The sequence below is a fragment of the Egretta garzetta genome, unplaced genomic scaffold (genome assembly GCF_000687185.1).
Source record: "Egretta garzetta isolate BGI_Z169 unplaced genomic scaffold, ASM68718v1 scaffold509, whole genome shotgun sequence".
Taxonomy (NCBI): domain Eukaryota; kingdom Metazoa; phylum Chordata; class Aves; order Pelecaniformes; family Ardeidae; genus Egretta; species Egretta garzetta.
In genome coordinates, this window is record NW_009260814.1 from 923,872 (window position 1) to 934,086 (window position 10,215).

Consider the following 10,215-nt stretch of genomic DNA (forward strand, 5'->3'; position numbering starts at 1 on the left):
CTCGGCCCGGGCTGCCCCCCCCTCGGCCCGGGCTGCGTTTTCAGAAGCCTGTCGCCTCAGCTCGCCCCCGGCACCCTGCTGGGAACAAGGTAGCAGGCCTTTAGTCTTCTGTGAACATGTTTTACTGCTCAAACAGACTTCTTTTTAGTTTGGTTTTTTTTTTTTTTCCTCCTGGTTAATTATGATGCTGAAAACCTGGTTTGGCTTTTTACTCCCCAGAAGTAAAGCCTTTGGTCTAAGGGCATGGTGTCTGCTGGGCAGGAGCTGTGGAGAGGGGGTATCTCTCTCAGGGTGGTGAGGCGGTGTGCCTTGTAACTGGCTGCTTGTCCACAATTAATTACTTACCTAACAGCAAACTACCGTGTTTTGTCACTCCAGGCTTTTCTATTGCAGCAGCTAACCATGGGGGGAAGAAGGACCAGCGTAAGTTCTGCACATGTGAAAATAACTTTGGTGTGGTTTATGTTTGGGTTTTTTTTTTATCAGTGAGGCAAAACTTAACATATTTCTAAAAGGCTAGAGAGTGGCACATGTGGTTCCCTGAAATGCAAGAGGTTGGTCTCCACTAGCAGATGCCTGCTCTGGGGGCCTCCCTTCATGCTCCTTCCCAGGGCAGAGGAGCAGCCTGGTAGGGAGGCTGGGTTCAAGCACGTCAATCTGGGGCTGTTTTGGCTTCCCCCCAGGACAAGAGAGCAGCAGTTGAGTAGTTCACTGTGCTTTAAGAGTGTGTTCCCAAACCATGTGTGGCGCTTGGCAAGGACAAGAAGCAGTACTTTGTAAAGCCTTTTAAAAGGTAAAGTTAACACAGTGTGCTGGTAACATTAAATATGTGAAGAATTTGGGATGGGTTGGGTTAAAAATTGTATACCAAAGGAGTTCTTTGAGACACATGAGTGGAATGATTTTGCTACCAGGAAATCCAGGTACTGAGAGTGACTTCTGTCTGTGCTAGCAGATCTCCTGTGGTGACTCTGGGCTGTGTTATTTATTTAAGTGCTGGAGTGACTTCTGTATACGGAAGCAGGAAAGATTAGCATAAGGGTATTGGATAACGCTGGTGGAAGTGATCAGATATTCCCCAGAGAAAAACAGAAACCTCTGATGTGTGAAATAAGGAGAACTGTTTGGAGGAATGATGACTGTAGTTAAATATTTACTTTATGACATCAGGACTTTGTGGTTTAAGCCTAGCTGGCAGCTCTGCCCCACCTAGCCGCTCACTAACTTATCTCCCCCCACCCCCCCAGTAGGATGGGAGAGAGAACTGGAAGGGTAAAAGTGAGTTGAGATAAAGACAGCTTAAGGGGGAAAGCAAAAGCTGTGCATGCAAGCAAAGCAAAACAAGGAATTCATTCCCTGCTTTCCATGGGCAGGCAGGTGTTCAGCCATCTCCAGGAAAGCAATGGTGACTTCAGAAGAAAAACACCATCACTCCAAACATCCCCCACTTCCTTCTTCTTCCCCCAGCTTATATAACTGAGCATGACATCATATGTCATGGGAAATCCCTGTGGTCAGTTGGGGTCAGCTGTCCTGGCTGTGCCCCTTCCCAGGTTCTTGTGCCCCCCCCAGCCTCCTCACAGGTGGGGTGAGGAGTAGAAAAGGCCTTGACTTTGTGTCCTGCTCAGCAGCAATGAAAACATCCCTGTGTTATCAACGCTGGTTTTGGCCCAAATCCAAAACATAGCCCGATATCAGCTACTATGAAAAAAATTGGCTGTCCCAGCCAAACCAAGCACAAACACTGCAGTTAAGAGGTGCTTGATGAATATGTAACCTACAAGCCGGGGTGGCTCTAATGCTTTTTAGCTGGCGGAGATCTCAGAAAATCTTGTAGTATGATTGTGTACGTGCTTGTAACAGTGGAGGACTAAGATAACAATATTTTACAAGGGAAGAGCAGTATAGCTTGTTTGTTATCCAGATAATGCTAAAGAGACAAGAAACTGAAACACAGAGGGTTCCTCCTGAACGTAAGGAAACAAACTTTTACCTTGGGGTGACTGAGCACAGGCACAGGTTGCCCAGGGAGGTTGTGGAGTCTCCATCCTCGGAGGTATTCAAAATCCATCTGGATGTGGTCCTGGGCAATTGGCTGTAGGTGGCCCTTGTGGGGTGGGTGAGGGTGGTGGGCTAGATGACCAACCTCTAGAGGTGCCTTCCAACCTCAACCATTCTGTGACACTGTCTGCTTCTAGTAGAGCAAAAGCCCTGATGTTTCAACCTCATCTCAACTTCCCAAGACCTGGGGTTAATACTTAGCTCCTTAACTACTTCCGTTGTGTTATCTTTTTTTGTCTCAGTAACACATTCCTCTGTACAGTTGATGTCTTGGACATTGATTCCTTCCTTTTCTTGTTCACGCTAGAGGGAGCTCTCTGGTGTCCTTTCAGCTTTTCCTTACAGCTCTACTTTCACTTACAATTCTGAATGTTCCTGCAGAGAATTTGTTATCAAAGTATACGTGACAAAGCTGTATGAAATGTGTCTTTAAAAGGTTTCATTTTCTAACAAAATTGAGCCTCCAGTTTATCTGTAGGAGAAGTAATGTAATACCAGATTGACAGCTTTGGCTGTGTTTTAATTTTGCTCAGCTGCAGCAGCAATGCAGGCTTCTGATGTGCATAAATGTCATAGATATTGATGCTTCTGTTATGTTTGGCATTCATTGTGGTAGATGTGGGGATATATTTGTAAACTTTGCTGTGATACAGTCAGTTTCTATTTGGTATGTATTTGGCTGATCCACAAGGAATTTGTGGTTGTGAGAGAGTTGCTTGAAGACTTAAGATGAGAAACGGATTTTTAAGAAGTTTTCCTTAGATATGTAATCTTGAAAATTCAACTTACTTCCACTGGTGAATAGAAGCCAACTTTAATTGGGTCAGGTGCTTATTTTAGGTGATTTTATCCAAGCAGATGTAATGGTTGTTACAGTTGGTAATAGATCACATTTTTACTGTTTTTCATGATTACCAATTTTGCAAACAGTAGTGTTAACCTTATTTTTTTCCCTCCCTTGCATATTGCAATTTGCTGTTCTCTTTATGTTGATTATGGTTTCTAGAAAATGGTCTAGCATGTTAGAGCCAGATAAAGAGCAAAGTGAATTTTATTGAATTTGAGGAAGTAATCAGTGAGAGTTTTCAGGGTTTTAGTCCAAATGAGAGAATGCCACATGTGTAAGGCAAAGCCAGTGCAGGTTTGTTGATGATGCAAGTTATTCTCTATTTTGGTCTAAAACTTGATTCTAAAAATATTTGTGGACTAGACAGAAGCAAAAACTTTTCTGAAAACATTAGGGTCAGTGATGACGAGCTGCCTAAATAATCTTTCTTCCTAAGAAAATATGCAGAAAAGTTAGGTAAGCAGTCTCTCTACAAAGAGGTCCAGTGAGGAGTACTGGTATGACTTCTTTTAGCTCTTTTTGCTTTGTGGACCCAAACCCACTACTTTGTTTCCAACAGAATAGTTTTAGTGACTGCATCTCAGGTGTATATACAGTTCTTGACACTTAGAACAAAGGCAAAATATTTCACAATGGATGCCAAACTCTTTAATGCTTGACCAGCGTTCCTTCTCAGGGACACAATCTAGATTATCCTAGGCAAGTAAGCAAGCAATTAATTGACTTCTGCTTTAGCTCAGGAAAAAGCACAGATGAACGATTTGGCTATGGGGAATCTGTCCGATAAATTATTTTGCAAATACCTTAAATCATTGAGGTGGCTCACAAAGACCAGGTAGTGTGCTGCATGGCCGTCGTGGCACCTGTAACTGTGCTGCCATTGCTGACAGGGAAGTTCATATGAGTAAGAAGGAAATAGATTGAGTTTAGATCAAAAGTCTGGGCGCTGGTATTCTAAGTATCCACAACATTCTTACGATGCCATTGTCATCTGGCTTATGGGTGTGCAGGCTAATAATGCGTACAGTGGCAAGGATGACAAGCATAGTCTTATGTTACCCCAATTCATGCAAAGTTTTTGTTGTATATTTGAAAAGGCTGCTGAGTCTTGGCTCAAGACCAGGAGTTTGAGAATGCTTTCTATAAAGTTTTGGGTCAGGTTTTTTTTTTTTCCTTTCTTCTGGGCATTGTATACTTGGATATGAAAAGTTTTCTGGAGTTTTCTTGCTTCTTGATCTTGAGGAGCTTTTTTTTTTTTTAAATAAAAAAAAAGTCCTGGGAGAGGGGAATAATGTGGTGTTTTCATTGGAGCTGTGACAGAAGGAGTTTGTGTGACATGGAAGATTGCAGGGCCCTCAACCTCCTCCATGAATGCATGAGGCAATTAAAACAGCAGTGCTGGCAAGAACCTATCAGACTTTACATTTTGGTAAATGTTATACCATGGGAAGGGGCTCCACTCTGTAGTATTTTAATTATAGGATGGATCATATATTTTCTTCCCTAAGGAAAGGAATTTTTGGTGGTGGTTTCTTTATTTCACCATTGACTCGTTTCCTCAGGTAGTTGAGATCTTGTCTGCTATTTAGTTTTTATCTGGACTTCCTCTTGTTCTGCTGCTTTAAGTTCTCCTGATAGGGGAAGATAGAGCTGAATTTTGTTTTTACTTCTCTATGTATTAATGTTAAATTGTTTCTCTGGGCAAAGAATGTGTCTTATTTTTGTCTTTGCAAATTACGATTAATATATTAATGAAGATGTGCGGACTCACTCCAATTTTTTTTTAAGAAGTTACTAATCAAGCAATAAATTATCTAAACAAGTGAAGAACTTGTTCTGCTTCTTCCTCTTGGTTGCATTTTGCAGCTTATAGTCAGTAGTTTTGAAAGAGAAGAACTATTCCAGTGGAATGGATTAAACAGGTAGGTTGAATCATAATGTGTGAATGCTTTTGAAACAGTCTTGCTTTTGTTCAATGTAAACTTTGCGTGTTTAATTCCTATACCCTGTGTGTCTATAATTAAGATGTTATTTGTTTGACAAACCACAAGAACTTCCTACTAACTTCCTAGTAAGGAGATCAGCTGTAATTTCCCCTCATTGTTTATTTACTTGTATTCCACTTTGTTCTCATCATAAGAGAAGGATGAAAATGAGAATAATCTCATTATAAGAATTCAACAGAATTCTATTAAGATAAATGAAGGTGGAGCCCATGGAAAGGAGGTGACTTGAGGAACTTCCGTAAAGAGGAAACACCATTGACCATGTAGGGCTTTTTCTGTCTTTGGTATGTAACTTGGGGAATAATTTTGTGTTTGGATTTTTGAACCTAGAAAATGAATGCAAAAATTATTCCAAGCTTTTAAATAAATAGTATTTTCACGTTGAAAATAATTTGTGAGTTCTAAGTGATTATTTAGGACAATCCCCTTAAAGGTCATTGTTTTTCAAGGATTACAAAGGTAGTTTGGCCATCTGCATTCATGGATTTTAGTATTTTTATATTTTTAAAATTTTATACAACAAGACATTTTTTTGGTAATCAAGACTGTCAAAGAGTTACAGATCTTATTAAACAGAAATTGGTGGCATTCACTTGGGAATTAGTGGTAGGGCATAGAGTTTGAGTTTGGGTTTATAGTCACTGCAGTGTGATTTCAGAATTATCTTATTTAGTTCTTAAATTTTTCTTTAAGAAAAGAATAATACAGTAACTCCTGTGAAAGCTGGTAGAGGTTGCAAAGTCAGACATTTAAGTTTAAAAACTAAAAAAGATGAAAATAAAATAACCTGTGTCTATATTGATACAGTTTTGGAATGGCTTACTTATTTGTGCAGGGAGACAGAGGCCCCATAAAATAGTATGGACTTATAATTGTCATTGAATGAGGTGTGAGAAATTATATTCCCTGCTTAATGCGTTTGAGGTACTTGAGGAAAATTAAGTTGTAGGAGGCTATGTTATGAATTTTCTTACTCTTTTGAGCCTTCAGGCCAAAAGTGCATGAAGGACTTGATGCTTCTAAAGGACTGACAAATCTAAGTTTCCTTATGTTATAAGGTCTTGGATCCCACAGTGGTATTCTTGTATTCATTCCAGAGCTCACATTTGGCCGAAGCATCCTGCTTGCTAAGGCATCTAGTCTTCATCAGAAGATACCAGGAGAAGGAAAATTCACTATTGCCACCAGTAGCTTTTTGGGTTTTTTTTCCAATGCTTAAATGTTCAAGTTATTTAGAAAAATGTTTATGACTTATTTTTTCAGTAAGAAAGATGTTAGATAAAGTGATTATACTATTTATGCACCAGAAGGCTAAATAAAAATATTATTGGCATAAGCCCACTTTGAGGTGGTTGACCTTGAATGAAAGAGCACTAAAGAATGTAAATAAGAGAATATGATGATGCAATCGTGGAAATATACCATATGAAATACATTTACAATACAAACAGATATAAAAACATTGAGTGCATAGGAAGAAAAGTAAGTAACTTTGAGATGCTTTGTAAATTCCTCTAAGTACCAATACACACATGAAGATACCTAGAAACCTCAAGGTACTTTGCCTCATTCTTCAAACTAAGTGGATGATGCTTTTAAAAACTACGGTTTCTTGTTAGAGCAATTAAAAAAAAAAAAAAAAAAACAAAAACCCAAACATTTTTGGTGCATATACCTATATGTATGAAAGCATAGACACTTCAGGACATGTTACAAGCTTTGATAATATAGGTGCAAAAATAATACAGAGTAGGAAGAAATGAAGAACTAAACAATATGCTATTTAACTCGTACTACAAAAATTACTTTAGGAAAACTGGTTTAGGTACTTTTTTTCTATAGAGAGCTTTATTATAGTAGGTTTATATGACCCATTTTTTCTATATTTTATAACATCAGAAAATGAAACAAAATAAATAACCATGTGCTACCAAACTACTTTGAAAATGTCTGTTTAGGATTAATTTAGATAATTCTTTCAAGCAAAAAGTATGTGTATATATTTATCACTTTAATAAAGATATATTCAATTAGTTTTGAAAACCAGAGTAGAAAATTAATTTCCCTCCCACAGTCTTAATGAAGAAATAAAGAAACTAATTTCCCATTGCTGTTAGAGGGGTAATCCACTCCTTCACATATTAAGAAATTAATGTAACACATCCAGTCAGCCAAAGAGTCTCTGATTCTTCCCCTCCCCCCCAATCTCTTACACCAGCTTATTTTGTATAATGCAATTATGAAGAAAAAAAAATTGAAAGATACTTAAGCCTTTTATGTCTTTCAGATGTCGGTATGTCCTAATTTTAGGTCTGATGCTGTTCCCAATAAAATAATCCATTGAATTTTATAGTACTTGCTAGTTTTGATTTTCTTTAAATAAAAAAAAATAAATTGTATGTTTAAAAAAAACCCCCAAAACAAAACACCCCACACCCTTTTTAAAAAATGCTAGAAAAATGTTAAGGAAGAGTTGTGACTGATTTTATATAGCTTTGTAGCATTTGTGGCATTTTTATATGGTCAAAAACTCATCCTTTTTATTTGAGCTAAATACAGAAGAAAGATATTTTCTTTTTTTATTTGAAAATTGTTTTGAATCTGATACTTTTTATGCTAGGAATATATTTGAGCAGAGTTTTATAATTGAAAAACAAGGTCAAGAAGTTACTTAAAGGTATTGGAAATGGGTATTTGAGAGATGCTCAGAATTACAGTACTAGAAGTTATTTTCTTGTCCTAAGACAGACTTTGTTGCATATATAAGCAGCTTGATTTTTTTGCACAAGTGAGGCACTAGCTGACAGTATTCTCAGTGTGAATGCAGTTTATGTCCTTAATGTAAGGAAAAAACCCATGAGATTGTGTTAATGTTCTTTTAAGGAGGCAGTTCAGATTAAAAAAAAAAGGGGGGGGGGCAGAAATCAGAGATGAAGGTTTTTGAAACTCGTTACTTGTAGCAGACATTTTGGGGGTTTAATCTTTTTTTGATGGTGAATGTTCAGCAAATCAGTCAATTGTGTACCTAACTTTAACTTGTGAATAGCATCAGTGATAGAAAAAAGCTAAAGGGTAAGTATACATTTAATTGATTTCTTGATCAGGACCGCTTCTGCAACAAGCAGAACAACTGATCTTTGTTAGCCATCACTGGTTGGTTGGTTTGCATGAATGTGGCGTAATTCAGAAAATGGGGAGATATCCAGAGCAAGAAGCAATGAAAATACAGCTGCTCTAAGGACAAAGCATCTAACACATAAAGCGTTTTTGAAAGATTTGAGACCACAGAATCTGACAGGATTTAAAAATTAAAGATAGGAGGCCAAAACCATTCTTTTTTTTTTTTGGTTTTTTTGGTATGCAGGGATGATAGAAAGACCTCATCATACATACAAATATCTTAGGGGTGGATGTCACAAGGACGGAGCCAGACTCTTTGCAGTGGTGTCCAGCGACAGGACTAGGGGCAATGGGTACAAACTGAAGCATAAGAGGTTTCAGTTGAATATGAGGAAAAACTTCTTTACTCTGAGGGTGACGGAGCACTGGAACAGGCTGCCCAGGGGAGTTGTGGAGTCTCCTTCTCTGGAGATATTCAAGGCCCGCCTGGACCAAGTCCTGTGTAACATGCTCTAGGAGAACCTGCTTTAGCAGGGGGGTTGGACTAGATGATCTCCCGAGGTCCCTTACAACCCTTGCGATTCTGTGATTCTGTGAAATTAATTTCCCTCCTTCACGACCCTCTTCCCACCTGCTGGTTTGAGCAAAAGTGGCGAAAATAGTGTAGGAAGACCTACAGACGCATTTAATGTGGGAGGAGGAGAAGTGGAACTCTGATGCTGAGCTTTATTCGTCTTTTAGCTTCCAACTGTGGCCTTGACAGGAATAAATCTCATGTTACTGGTGACAGTTCAAACTATGTCCCTGTCTAATAGATCTAGATTACATAGTTCAAAACTTCTGCAAAAGAATGCTTTCTGAATTGTGCCTCAGAAAATATTACATTTCCAGGTATCATTGTTTCAAATAAATATTTTAGGGTTTGCTAAGTAAATCGTAGGATTATGGGGGGGGGGGGGGGGGGGGGGAGAAACCACTCAACTCATTCCACAGTGACTGTGTTATGTTTCCATAAAATGTGATATATGTATAACATTAAATATATATAACTATTTGCTATAAACTTTATTGAAAGACACTTGCGCTATACAATTTACAGAAATTATGCTTTCATGGAAGTTCATGCTGTTGCTGAAGACAGTAATCCAGGTGAAATGTGAACAATCTTGAGTCAAAAACAAAGAATTTTTTTGTATGTTTGTATTTGAATTTTAGCATAGAGCGGAAAATAAGTTAAAAGTGTCCCTATATCAGCTTCAGATTTGTGTTTTGTTTTCTTTTAAAATAGGACATACATTTCTACAGGTCACTTAGAACGTTCTATTCCGTTTGTCCAGGAAATTAAATAGTGACTGGAAACCTATTTATTTCTCATGTTCATTATCCCATTTCTTTTTGCATCTTTCAAGTTTGATCAAGCAAAAGTAATGGACTCTAATAGCCAGTTATTGGATGACTTCAGCTTGCATTCCATGTTAAATGTAAACCCTTGATAAGTAAGTTCCTGCATGCCTTTTCATTGTAGAGTTCATTTTCACATTAGACTCCTATTATGCTTTGCCTGAGCTGTATGAGTTTGTATCCCCGTTCTTGCTTTTATAGCCAGGTCGTCTTCCATGCCACAGTTCAGCACTGATTTATTAATGAAATGAAGATAATTATAAAAATAAATGTTAACTTTTGTTAACTACTTAATTGGTGGTCATAAACTGACATTGTTTACTACATAAGCAAGTTGGTTTTTTTTTTTTTAACTTGAGTGCTTTGGAAATATTGATTTTGATATAAAGTATTTCCTTCTTCACATGTGTTCTAACAAAGTTGCTCTGTATACCTCCCAATAGTTGAATTACTTTCTCCCTATTTTTTTATGCGCTATAACTAGCAGTTAAATAATATGGTTTAAGTGAAGTCAAGGAGATAAATCTAATTTATCGTGCCAAAAAAACCCCGCTGTTCGGGGAAAGTAGTACAAACCTAAGGCAAAGTACTGGTATGCTTCAGAACTACGTAGCGGGATAAGGGGAAACGTAGCAGATCCGCCTTTAAAAAACCGAATTACCTTCTGGGTGCCGTTCGCTTCACGAGCGAGTTGACGCGCGGTGTCACTAGAGGGCAGCGTTAGGGACGCGGGGGTGCGTGGCTGCCTTCCCGCGCTCCGGTTCGGCGGGGGGCGCTGGG

At 38.3% G+C, this 10,215-nt stretch overlaps 1 protein-coding gene across 1 annotated transcript in view; it reads left to right on the forward strand.

The window, feature by feature from the left end:
• The window catches only part of CCDC73 (coiled-coil domain containing 73), a 97,980-nt gene that overhangs the window by 18,004 nt on the left and 69,761 nt on the right, over window positions 1–10,215 (forward strand).